Here is a 14,026-nt window from a genome sequence, read left to right on the forward strand (position 1 = left end):
TTTTCTTACAGAATTCTTTTGGGTAAGCCCACTCCCAGAGAGCAGGTAAATGAGACACCTGAGGTTTGCTGAAATCAAATTCTCTTTGAAATGATTCATTTTATCCTATTAATACACTTTTTTAGTAACACTTAGCCACATACAGCAAAAGCTTAAATGGTTATTTTACAAATGTTTCAAGGACTGAACAAATGACTCAGGTGTCTATTCTGTTTTCATCAAAGCTGGAAAATGGATTCAGAAGAGGAAAAGAAAGTTAAAAGCTGGCTAATCTGCTTCCTATCGGGACAGGGCAGAGGGGATTATAACTACTTGTGCTAAATGCCTGCAGGGCCATCTCTGCTTGAAATGACCTCTCCTACACACTTGATGATTTTTAATCTCTCAGAAAGTCACTGACAACTTTGAGAAGAGTAAATGAGATGGCACCATACACAGTATATCACCTTAGACGGAGGTAATACTTTTATATATATATGTTTTAATGCAAAAAAAATGGACACATCAATTTTGGGCTAATATTTGTCTATTCATTCCTACTCTGTTCAATCCAATTGTTTCAAAATGTAATCTAGTATATTTTTGATAAAAATTAAAAGTAATAATGATAACATTCCATTAAACATCACTCAGTTTTTAAAAGAAACAAAAAAAATTTAAAAATTTACATTAAAATTATAGAAGCCTTCTTAAACTTGTATTATAGTATTGCCTATTTTTACACTTTACTTTGGGATAGATTTTTCTAAAATACTGATTTAATAAAGTAATATATAAAATAATAATGTATATATATATAGTATATGAAATAATTATATATAATTATATAGATTATATATAATATATATATTATATATAATATCTTTGGGAAAATAGTATGGTGAACCAGGTTACCCATACTATTTTATTAAACCTAGAAACTTCTAGACATTTCTTATATGCAGTCGCAAAACCAACTGAAACTTTCTTTCTTTCCTAAAATTTGCCTCCTTGAGATATAAGCAAACAAATAATGCTACCTCCTTTTAAGGAGAATAATTAAAAAATGCTCTACATAGAATACAAATCAGTATTTACCTATAGAAAATAAGAAAGAAATGTGCATTATTAAATTTCCACAAAATCATATTATTTAAAAATGACTTTAAAATCCCATCAAACTAAGCATTAAAGCATAGTGAGACTCAAGATGAAAATACTTATAACTGAAGGATCTTTGTTTTATATGTAGCTAAGTAGTATGCTTAAGATGATTTGAACTTATGATTAAAAGTATAACCGAGACGACCAATACTAACATGATTGTCTCCATTGAATTTTAGTAGGCTAATTCTTTCATGAGTATAGTAATCCATATTGTTTGATTGTTTGTATCTCACTTCTATTTATCAGATAATGGTTTTTCTATCTCTTTGTGACTGTTAATAACAAAAAAAAATAATTCTTGATGTTTTCAATAACAGGAAGAAACATTTTGGTCATTTAAACTCAGAAAAATTCAGTTTTATAAGTACTATATAAAACCAATAAAATTTTATTGGCCTACATTTATAACAAAACACTTATCAAACACCAATTTCATACTAGTAATTTAAGGGGTTCACATGTGAATACATACGTAACAGATTCAGAGTATTCTATGTAGTGATTTATTATTTTAAAAATCAGCAAAAAAAAAAAAACTTGTTCAATAAACCCTTTTGTCAAATTAGTAGTCCTTCTATTAATAAAGCTCTATGGGGTGATGGCCAGCATCTCATTGGGCAGTTCTTCTTCCTGCCAAGGAGGGTTTAAGTCACCTGAGAAATTAAAATCTAGAATAATTAGTGAAGATCAAAAGACAAAGAGTCAGAAAGATAATTTCAAAAGTGGAGCCCCAATAGGTTTACTCCACAAGGGAGCTGGAGCAAGACAATAAAGATGGCTCCAGCGGTTTATTTAAGGTGGTACATCAAAAGCAGGGGTAAGATTTCAAGGGTGCAGTCAGCAGGTTGATTGGGATCTTAGCAGGTCACTCCCATCTCAGAGAGGCTGTGCGACTATAGCAGATCTCCTCACCTCGAGTGTTGTGTGGAATAGGAATTCACAATGTCCCTGGGCAGTCATACACAGAAGTAATGTCCACTGGAAGTTCCCAGACACTACATGTGATACATGGCGGCCATGAGTGGCTTGTGATATTTTGTATATTAAAGTCATTATGTTTGTTAATGAAGAGTTGAATTGTGAAATATGAAATCAGTCTCAATCATAAACAGAGCAGCCCGGTCACTGTTAGAAATAAATTGTAGCGGATATAGATCATTGACACATTTCCTTTTTCAAAAGGTTGGTTTAAAATGCTAAGAATAGCTTGACCAAAAAAAAAAAAAAAAAAAAAAAAATCCTTGTTTTCCAAATAAATACCTTTGAAAATAAAGAAAATGAAGAAAACATACCAGTGCTGAAAACTAGGTATGCACATAAAATTACTGATGGAATTGGCAAAAGATTTTCACTAATTGGAAAACTGAGTGTCTAGATAGCAAAATTAAAGACCAAATTATGCCAGATTGTAAGAAAGTATATCTCAAATAAGTAGAAGGAAGTAAGTCTCAGATTTATAAATGCTGTTTGTAAGAAAAAGTTTGTTCAATTCTATGCAAACTTTTTGAGAATCTACATTAAGTGAATAATTTTCTAAGAAAATAGAATTATATACACACTGGCCTTAAATTAACTTGAGTGATAAAAACCACACATAAAATAAAATTTTTAAAGAATTCAACCTTCACCAGCTATAGACAATTGCATAGGAATAATTTATAGAACTTCTGAGAAACATTTCATTTCAGATAACAGTACTTTTTTAAAAAAATTTTTAAGTTGTTGATAGACCTTTATTTTATTTATTTATACACAATGGCAAGAATGCAACCCGGGGCCTCACACATCCTGGGCAAGCGTGTTATAGCTGAAACAGCTCCAGATCTTTTTTCTTTTTTTATTGCACTGGGGATTGAACTCAGAGCATCACTCATGTTAGACAAGGGCTCTACTACTGTAATGCACTCCTAATCCATTCAATAGTCTTGAAGTATTCTTTTTCTTTTTTCTTTTCTTTTTCTCTTTTTTTTTTTTTTGAGAGAGAGAGAGACAGAGAGAGAGAGAGACAGAGAGAGAATTTTTTAATATTTATTTTTCAGTTTTCGGTGGACACAACATCTTTATTTTATTTTAAGTGGTGCTGAGGATGGAAACTGCCCCCCCCCCATGCCAGGTGAGCGCGTTACTGCTTGAGGCACATCCCCAGCCCAGACTTGAAGTTTTCTAAGAAAAAAAACAATGAACAGTTTCTAAATTTTTTTTTGAAACTGTAAAATATTAATATTGATTTCATAAAGTTAATACAATGGGAGAAAACTAGAACTAATCTCATTACTTGTATTGGTGAAAAAAATTCAGTAAACAATTTTTTTTCAGGTTTCAAATGCATTTTTTTTCACTATTTTTGATGACTATAAATAAGTTTTTCCCCTATGGAAAAGAAAGTTAGCACAGTACATTTTCATGGCTGGGGAATGGATTTTCTCAAGTCATCTTCAATAAGGTAAAAACTTAAGAAAAATCCCTGAATGTTGGAATTCAGTTCTTTATATAAAGTCCTTATGAAAACATAACAGAATAAAAATAAACCCAAAAGGAAGGGCAGGGCAAAATTAAAAAAAAGAAAAAGAAAAAGGAAAAGAAATTAAGACGACTCATTGCTTCTCCGATTTCTCCTCAGTCTCTTCTCCAGGTTCCTTGTTCTCCTCCTTCACAGAAAGAGCTTCCAGCTTTTCGGTCACTTTCTCAGCATTGCCATTTTTGCCCAGTCCTTTCTTTTCTCTCTCTTCAATCGCTTTCCTGCGTTCTTCAAACTTTGTTTTGAATTTTTGTGCATTCTCAGCGTTTAGGAAGCGGATGGCGAGCAGCTCTGGCTTATGGTACTCGTCATCAAAGTCAGCATGGGTGTCCAAACCCAGGCACGGTCACTGGCTTCAGTTCCATGTTGGCATGATATAGTGGTTGGCGCATATCTTCAGGGTCTTGTCCCTCCTGATGAGAGGGGGATGGTTCCTTTCTCCTTATGTTTCAGGAGCTTGACATCACCAGTGCCTCCTTCCTTCCATTCTGGAAGATCATTCTCTGAAGCAAATCGAAATAGCTTTGCTGCATCTTAAAAAGTTCCTCTTCATCTTCCTCCAGCGTTTTAATTTCTTGCTCAGGGAGCAAAACTATAGGCTCAAACTGGGGGTCGTGATTGGACTCATCTGCATTCTCAGTAGAGGTATCATGGTTCTGATAACCCAGGCGCTGCCCATGTACTCCAGCCCCTAGCTCCACAGGCCGGCGGGGGTTGGTGGCGGAGGCAGGGCCACTCATGTGGCCGCCGACAGCGGCCCCAGTAAACAATTTTAATCCGAATTAAAAACACATTTCAGCATTAGAAAATATATTAATACAGTTCAACATATTAATAATCAGTATAAAACTCATATGATCATTCTTTGAAAATGTACTTGATAAAGTTAAAAATAATGCATTTTCAATTTAAAAGCTCTTAATACAAATTAAGGAATATTTAATCATATCAACATACTAATTCATAAACTAAGACAGAGCTCGTGCAGAAAGGGCCATATTTAGATACTCATTTGGGTCCAACAGATACTCAAGTTTTTATCTCTCTCATAAGGGGCTATCAAATCCCTTCTACACATTCTTCCAGAAGGAGGCTGCTAATTCTACTCCTGAGTCCCTAATAGACCCTGAATGCTAGTCCTTCAAACTCTGGGCAGCTCTGACTCAGAAACACTAACTTGGGAAGTTATTGTTTGAGTATAGAAGTAATAGGAGGCCAACACAGGGCAAGCTAGGGACAGATTAGAGTGTCAGTCCCACCAAGTACACTTTTAGCAGGTTGTGGCTGCTGGTTCTGAATGATTTCCTCTTATGACTCCTGGGGTGTCAGGCTTGGACATCACTGAAATTGTCTACTCTTCATTGATCTTTAACTCAAAACAATATCAAGAAAGATTCCATTGAACCAGTGGACAGATCAGGAAGGCCAAACGACCAATACCCTTCCAGATGCTGTGTGTTCCCATCTATGTTTAGAGCCTGGATACAATTAAATAGTGACTGTGGAAGTGGCATTCATTAGTGCTAAGCTTAGTCTCTGTTTCCAGAATTTATCCTTATTCATAGTCTAAATTCTAGATAAGGTTGACCAGCAAACAGGTACTGCTGGAGGTGAAGTTGGAGGTTAACTAGGAGGCAGAGGCAATGAAATGGGTGTTAGGCTGAAGTTCTGCCTCTGATAATCTATACACAAAAATATAATAACTAAAATACTGATTTCAATGCAATTATTAGTGGACAGTGGTGACATTAGTGAACCTAACTCGTTTAAAAATCCATAATATACTAATCCAGGTAAATAATGATAAAACAAAATTTGCTATTAAATTGAAACGTATTTTATATAAAGGTAATGTATGTTTATTATAGAGAAGCTAAAACACAAAGAAAACAATCATGAAAGTAGTTACTACTACCAGTCCTTTTGAATGATATTATTTTGAACATATTTATTTCTTATCGACTACTGTTGTTTACTTTAGATTATTTAGTATGTAGAAAATTGTTTAAACTAACCTAAAAAGTTTTTTCTCAACATATAATTTTAGATAGGCAAGATGATTCTATATACTCCAACTTCTAAGCATACGGAACACAAATATATTTCCCGATGTGAGTTTTCTATGATGATAAATGTGTGTCTGGTTGTTTACTGATAGTAAATAAGAAAAGATAAATATGTGTCTGGTTATTTACTGATAGTAAATAATAAAACCAAATATAATTTAGGAATAGGCCATTCGAATTTCTTGAAAATTAAAATGACTATTTTAAAGTTTAATTTTCATCTTTATAGCAATGATGTTGTCAATGACTATAAGAACCTGCTGCATGCACTGCAGCTTACCTTGGTTGATTCTAGGAGAAAGCACAAGTTGTCATTCTAAGCAGGCATCAGGTACGTGCACAGATTCTATCTACTGCACCCAACAAGGATGTGCTGATTTGAATACCTTCTGGTACCTGCAATGAAGCAAACACAAATAAGAAAGATAGAGACAGTCAAGCTTTCTTCTTGAAAATCCTAGTGGGTTTCACAGAAAAAGCTTCATAACACATTAAAACTTGAAGTTTTATTAACAGGGATTTGGCAATTTCTCTTGCCATCAGTAACATTTCCTGTCAAGTGATAGGCATATTTTCCATGTTACAATTAAGAGGAACACAACCTTATCTATTTTTTAATATCTTCCTTTTTGGTTCAGTAGAGCGCTTGGTTCTAGCTTCACAAGAAATAAAGAATTATAGTTAGTTCTCTAGCAGTGAGTATTTGTGTCAGTAATACTAACAAATAAGAAAGAAACCTTACCATTATGTTTCCATTTGTGTTTAATAAGTCAGTCAATCATTCTCTGCATCTATCTGTAACTGTTTGAATGATTGGGGGAAAAAAAAAAATATATATATATATATATATACATATATATATATATTTTCATTCTCAGAATTCTGCATATCAAACACAAAATATGAACACACACACACTTCCTATCTTTCTCCATTTCCTTTTTGTGTTGCATTTATTATAATATAATTGGTTACATATTTTATCCTCTCAATGTTTCCCAACTAAATGTTAAGGTCTATGAAGGCAAAAATTCCTCTATTTTGTTACTACTTCAGCTTCCACACCTAGACTATGACTAGTACACAATAGGATACAATGATAATTCTTGATTGAATTATTATATGAGGAAAATCAAATTCTCAAATTATGAATAATACAGAAGCTAATTATTTAATAATTTGTACAATATCAAACAAATAATTAGTAATAGGGCTAGAATTACACATATTCAGTAATCCAAAGTTTACGTTTTATTTCTAAACCATGATTCATTCCTGCAAAAGTGGAACTCTCCTGTACTTCATTTTCCTAAGAGTCCATATTGAATTTAAAAATAGAAAGTGGGTATACTTGTAAGTCACATACAAGAAAACTATTAGCTCTTCTTATTGTGTTATTCATTAGACTTTTTAGTATAACTTCTAAATTTTTCCTTATGCTTAATAGTTTGAAAACAGTGATCAGCCCCATTTCTTATGCATATAGCTGCTACCAGGAAATTAAATATACATTGATACTAATTAGTCTATCCTGGCAGAAATTCTTTCACTGCTGCTCTTTTTATTTTACACTTACAATAAACTTAAAATGGTGAACAAATACAGAGGTACAGACATAATGTGCCTAAAGACCCCTCCCCCACACACACACATTCTTAAATAGCATACTGATTCTTCTTTGCAAAAGCAGATACAAAATTGCAACCATTATGAGGCCATAAAAGGAGGACAAAGAACTTAACAAACATTTAAATTTCCCCACAAAGCACTTCATCTTTGTCAGAATTTAATTTAAAACATTTTTGACATTCAATTATTCACTGTAGACAGACTCAGAATCAGATCATCTGCTGCCAAAGCTAAATTACCAAATAGAGAGACATAAACCTGAGTGTTTTCTGTGTAATGATAGCCCATAATGATAAAAAATTCTTCCTAAAGGCACCATGTACTGTAGATATTAATGCAGATTTCAAGAAGGAAATGAAAACCAAACAAATATGCTTGCACACTCCGGAACATAGAACTATCTTGAGAAATAAGGTTGAAACTCTTAGTAAAGATTTTAATTGGATCTAAGCTTGATTTAATAAATGTTATGCTGTTATTTTACCAGTGTCATCCATTTATTAACACCCTTTCAAAAACTGCCTTCTTATCTATTTGCCTTTTATCTTGTTGATAGGTTTTATTGAATATTCAAATGTGGTAGATTAAAATAGATTAACAACTAAATATAGCAATACTGCCACATATTAAGGGTGATATTATCATGCATTAAAATGGAATCTCTATTAACCACATGTGGCTTATCAACATCACAATGGGATCAGATGTGTAATAGGGGTGTTTCCCAAACCAGAAACACATACTAATCCCTTGTCTTTAACCTTCCTTTCATATGGATTACATTTCCACAGTCTATCCACAGCATTTGTGTGTAAGATGGTACAATCCTAACTTTTGATCATTTGAAATATCTTGGGCACTTGATTTAATTTTGAGAACTTGGGCAGAGGTACCTGACTGCAGATAAAGTAATAATTGGTGTGAGGAATGCTTTCCTTCGTCATTGGTAACTCATGGGTGTAATCCTTAGGGCCAATCTTCCAGGCAGATCAATTTCTTCTATACCCACAACTCCTCACTAGTACAAACCACAAAGTGGCTTTTTATTTAAAGTCTGACCATATCACTTGCATTATTCACCATTTTCTTCACATAAATAAAGTGCACATCTCATTTTTCATTTTTACACATACTTCTACACTTTAGTGCCATATTCATTTTCCATGGAAATGACTACCATAAAACCTGAAAAACAATAAAATGCCAATTTAAATTAAGATATACAAAAGAATAATTTAATTTGAAGGTATATGGTATCTCACAGAACTGAATGAAGAGATATGGCTGAGATTTAGGAATAAATAGATTCAGGAATTAAAATATTCTATAAATAACTCTCTTTCATCTCTGCTGCCTTTTAATATATTCATTCTTCCCCATCTCTATCAAACAAGCCAAAAAATACAGCTGTCATCGTGTGTTAACCATTCTTTCTCATAGCCCTCATCCAGAAATCACAAGATTTTAGTTATATTAACTCAACATTCTACCTTATACTTCCATTTTTCCCAGCCTAATTTTATTACTTGTACCATGGCAGCATGCTCTTACCTGAATTATTACAAGTCTTACAATTGGTATCTTATCCTGGCCTTGTCCTCCTCCAATGTAGTTGCATGGAGCCCAGCAGCTAGGCCTAATATTTCTATTACAAATAACTGACCATATAACTCCACCACTTTAGATTGTCAATCATATTCCCATTCCTTAGATAACAGTGTAAACTTCATGTTCTAAGTTTCCTACGTAGTAAACCTATGTATTTTTCTCCTGTTATATACCTTGCCAGATTTGCTTTTTATACTTTTAGACATCTTAATTTTATAATTTAAAAATATTTAATTATTATCTCTTTATGATATGCTATTCTACTAACTCCAGGACATTTGAGCACACTGTATGCTTTATTTGGACAGCTATATTAGTTTCAATCTCTGCTCTGCTATAACAAATTAACAGAAACCACTTACTTGAAACAGCACAAAGATTGTCATAGTTATGAAGTTAGTTGGTTCTGATTTTTTTCAAATCAAGATGTTGGCAGGCTATATTTCATTCTGCAGGAACTAGGAAAGATGTGTTTCCTAATTTATTCAAGATGTTGGCAGAATATTTTTCTGTGGTTATAGAACAGAGAGCATGCTAAAAAACAATTAGTTGTACATTTTTAAAGAGTGAATTATATGTTTTTTTAATTATATTTCAATAGAGCTATTAATTAAAAATGGAAAATGTTGCTAAGTCACCTATTTATATATAGTAATCAATACTGACAAAAATATTTATAATACTAAGGAACCCCTTTGATGATTGATTTATTACTCTTGTTGCTTACTCACTACATTATCATTATCATTGAATTATTTATATGCTTTTTGTATAATCACTTAAAAGTATGCTACAACCTTCAAATGCTACTAAACTACTACTGAGCCCAGCATGTGATATAGGTCATATGAAGGTGATGGACTATAGGAGCTCAGATTATTTGGTATTTTTTTTTAATGGGAAAGATATAGTTGGAGTGTGTCCCCCAAGTTATCTTGTGTTAAAATTCAACCCCCAGAGTAAGGTACTAAGACAGTGAAAATGTAATGTGACTATGTTTTATAGGAGGGGATGAGAAATACATAAGGTCATTAGTACAGAGTCCCAATGATTGATTCCTGTGGCTTTGAAATTACAGAGACAGAGACCAGAAGACACACGCATACACGTGACCCATTTCTTGCATGTGATGCCCCAAGTCACATCAGGACTCTGTGAGAAAGAAAAACATCAAAAGACATGACTCTGTAACCTTGCATTTGTACAGTTATGAGCCAAAACAAATATCTTTGTTTATAATTTTCGTTTTGTGATCTTGTGTCATATGCAACAGAAGATAGACAAATAAAGCTTCCTAACCAGGGAGTCAATGAAGCCCACATAGGAAGATATAATGGCTTCCAGGCAGAGTAAAGAATAATTCTCTATCATGATATTTTCAAACTGTGGAAGACTCTACCTTGTGAGGCATTGCAATGGTGAGTTTAATACATTGAAGGCAGAATAACCTAGAAGCATGACACTCGAGTTTCTTTAGTAATCTCTGTGTGTCGGCAAAAAAAGAGCACAATTAGGTTGGCAGCCTAAAGGTGGAAAATAAGTAATGCCTTCTAGAAATGTCAAAAAGAAATTATTGGCAACTTATCTACTCTCTACAATCAATTTCTATGCCTTTAATCAAGATTTATGAAATAAATTACACAATTGGCATAAAATATTGCCTCATGACTAATAAATTATACATTCTGGGTACATGCAATATTATAAATCACATAGGGAAAAATAGCTGTATTATTTTAAATGTTATAACCTGGTTACATGACAAATTTTCCTCAAGCAATATGGGAGTTCGGAAATATCACAAAATGACTTTCCAAATATTAAAGGGAAAAAGGACAAGGTGTGAAGGGGCCATTACACCTGTGTGTCCTTAGCTGGACAAGACAGGACCTAACTTGACCCTTCACAGAATATAATGCAGTATTCTACTTTATCACTTGTAAATCATTTGCAAAGCTTAAAATTTCCTCCCTAATTTATAGTTTAGAAACAAAGCTCTGAAAGGTCACCCGTATGGATGGCTGAAACAAAGAGGAACTGGATCTACATGGAGGGAACCAAGGAATATAAAAAATACAATATGAGCATACACTGAAATTTAGTGAAAACACATTGTTGTGTTAAAAGAAAAAATCACTACTGCACCAGGGAGAGGGTACAGAAAATTAAAAAAAAAGACAAACTGTGCTTTTAGGTTGAAAGTAATGTTTGAAATGGTATTTAAAAATGGATGATCAGTTTAATACTTTTGAGTGGCCCATTCCTGCAGGCCAAGACAAGAACAGGTCAGGTTGACAGATTTTCCAGGGATCCGAGTGAAATAGATGAAAATGTAACTGGTCATAACTGAATCTACAGTAGCAATTGACTGTAACTAGGAGTTCTGAGTATATAAAAGGAAAGCCTGTAGGATGGTGAAAAAATTTAAAAAATCTATCAGAAAAAAAACCTAGGAGTTGACTCAGTGTCATGTTTTTCCTTACCATTTGCTCTAACCACAAAAATTTTGTAATTATCCTGCCTTTATTTCCTATTTTTAAGCAATACTATGAACAGAGGAAAGTGGTGAGCATGCTAATACTTTAAAGCCTCTGTGTAGTTAGTGTTTCTGTGGTTTTAATTCATAATTTCACTTTAAAAGTGATTTGGGAAACATCTATCTCATGACACTGGCTTTCATTTTTACTTATGCCATGGCCCTAAAGCTTGATACGATTTATAATCTCAATCCATCAGGAGAATTTTAAACAAGTTATTTAACTTCCATAGACCTCTGCTTCCCCAGTGGGAGATTAAATTTAATATGACTGCAAATGTTAACCATATTATCTCATGATTTGAATATGCATTACCCACCCAATGCCTGAATCCCCTCCAGAAATTCACTGTCATTGTGGTAAATTACTTTGTGAAAACTCTTACAAATATAAAATATAGTCTATAGTTGGATACTCTTAGTTGTAGTAAATATTTTAAATTAATATAACATATAGATGAATAATTGATTGTAATAGTTCTACATTGATACAGTAGTAAAATGGATAATTTATCATTACTTATTGAAAAAAATTTTCCATTTCAATTTCTACTCCACAGAGAAGGCATTTTTGTAACATATGAGAGAAAGGGCTATGAAAAATAAATGCCATTAACATGAAGGGTATTATGTTTAAATTCACTTCTGACAAATTAAATTAAAATGTCAAACTGATTTTAGACTGTGTAGTTTATTAGCCAATCTGCATATTAAAACCATATCCATTTTCTCAGGGAACAGATGTGAAGACCATGCTAAGCTTTGTCTTCTGACCCACTGACACTCAAGACTAGAATATGCCACCTCATTATCTCTGTTCCTCTGAATTGTGCTCATTTATCTATGATTCTATTATTATATATTTCCTCTGCTAATATAGCTTTTCTAAACATATAAAAAAATTTGATAAAGAAATTATCATACTTACTACTAAATTTTAGTTTATCTATTCTGCTTAGGAAGATAACATTTATACAACACTTCAATGACCTCCTTTATAGAAGTTAAAATATAAATATCCTAACTTTACACTCACTGATAACATTTAGGATACAAAACAAGACAACATAAAAAATTCAAGTTAATATAGCAAAACAAACAGAAAGCATTTTCCTCCTTAAATACAAGATCTGAATCTACAGATTTTAAAGAACAGATGTTTAAAGAAATGATGCTTAAAAATGATTAATGTAAAAATTTATTCTATTTTTTTATTTTGGAAGTTTATGGAAGACTTATACAGTAATCAAACCCAAGAAAAATAATAAATTTTTATAAGAATTAATAATTATGTTAACGTGTTCTTCTCTCCATAAAAAACTTTGTCTATATGCTAGTTCTGGGAAGACATTAAAGAATGAAAACAGAGAAAGAATAAAATTTTAACTGAGAAATGGATAGCAAGCTACATTACCTTTCTGCTGAGACCACACTGATTGCATTTTCCAACGTGTATAAGTATGAGGACTAGTACATCCATGATCCTGAACAGGAACTTCAATTACATAAGGGTTGAAAGAGGATTCTAAAGAAAACTGTCTCCTTTAAAAATAAATTAAAATATAGATTAAAGTTCATAAACACTTGTTATCCAATCACTGAGCAAAGGTAAGCAAACCTTTGACACACACACATGCATACATAAATAATGTAAGCATTGTGCATTTGCAAATGAATAACAACTACAGTTGGGTGAAATCATTAGACTGTGGGAGGTGTAACCTAATCCACTGACCTGGATTAACTGAGCAGTAACTGTAGGCAGGTACAATGTGATTACAGAAGGTGAGTCATTGGGGGATATCCCTTTGGGGCTTATATTTTGTCCCTAATATTTTGTCCCTAATAAAACAAATTGGGTTTTAATTTTAGGTACTCTATGCTATAGTCTTTGACAAACTCCATGGTGAGTAGATCAGTAGATCTTCTAATGTGTGTTAATAATTTATAATTTTGCTTCATCCTAGCAGGTGTATTTGTTTCTGCTATCATTCAAGAGGTGGCAAAATAGCAAAATCAATGGATTGTTTTATGCTTAACATGCATATACTCTCACACCACACATATCATACACTCACACATTTACACACACACACACACACACACAAAGACTGTTTTGTTCTCTTAAAATGATTAGCTGTCTCCTATAACATTTATTGACTGCTTTCCATTATCTGGATCAACTTTGAGTTTTAAAATACATTCATCATTTCTCTTTTTGGTGCTAGGACTCCAAATATAAAATAAAAAATTCTCTATAACAGCTCTTAGAGCATCTTATTGAAGTCCAGAATGTGTGCAAATATTTATAAGATAAAGTTATATTCCAAAACAATAATTTTATATTCACTTTCAGAGAAAACCTGCCTCTGCTTCTATTGACACAAACCTGCTTTGATATTTTTGCAGTTATACATTCTATCATAATCATTATTTGTATCTGAAGCTCACTATGGGTACAACTAAGTTTATGTAGTCTCCTGATACAACTTTCAAATACTAACAAAAATAAACTTTAAAAAA

General features: G+C 32.8%; 1 pseudogene; it reads right to left on the reverse strand.

Annotated features, from left to right (window-relative positions):
• Positions 1 to 3,740: 3,740 nt before the first annotated feature.
• LOC143385870 (ran-specific GTPase-activating protein pseudogene) lies at positions 3,741 to 4,404 on the reverse strand (annotated as a pseudogene).
• Positions 4,405 to 14,026: the final 9,622 nt, after the last annotated feature.

Source organism: Callospermophilus lateralis, chromosome 2, assembly GCF_048772815.1.
Source record: "Callospermophilus lateralis isolate mCalLat2 chromosome 2, mCalLat2.hap1, whole genome shotgun sequence".
Classification (NCBI taxonomy): Eukaryota; Metazoa; Chordata; class Mammalia; order Rodentia; family Sciuridae; genus Callospermophilus; species Callospermophilus lateralis.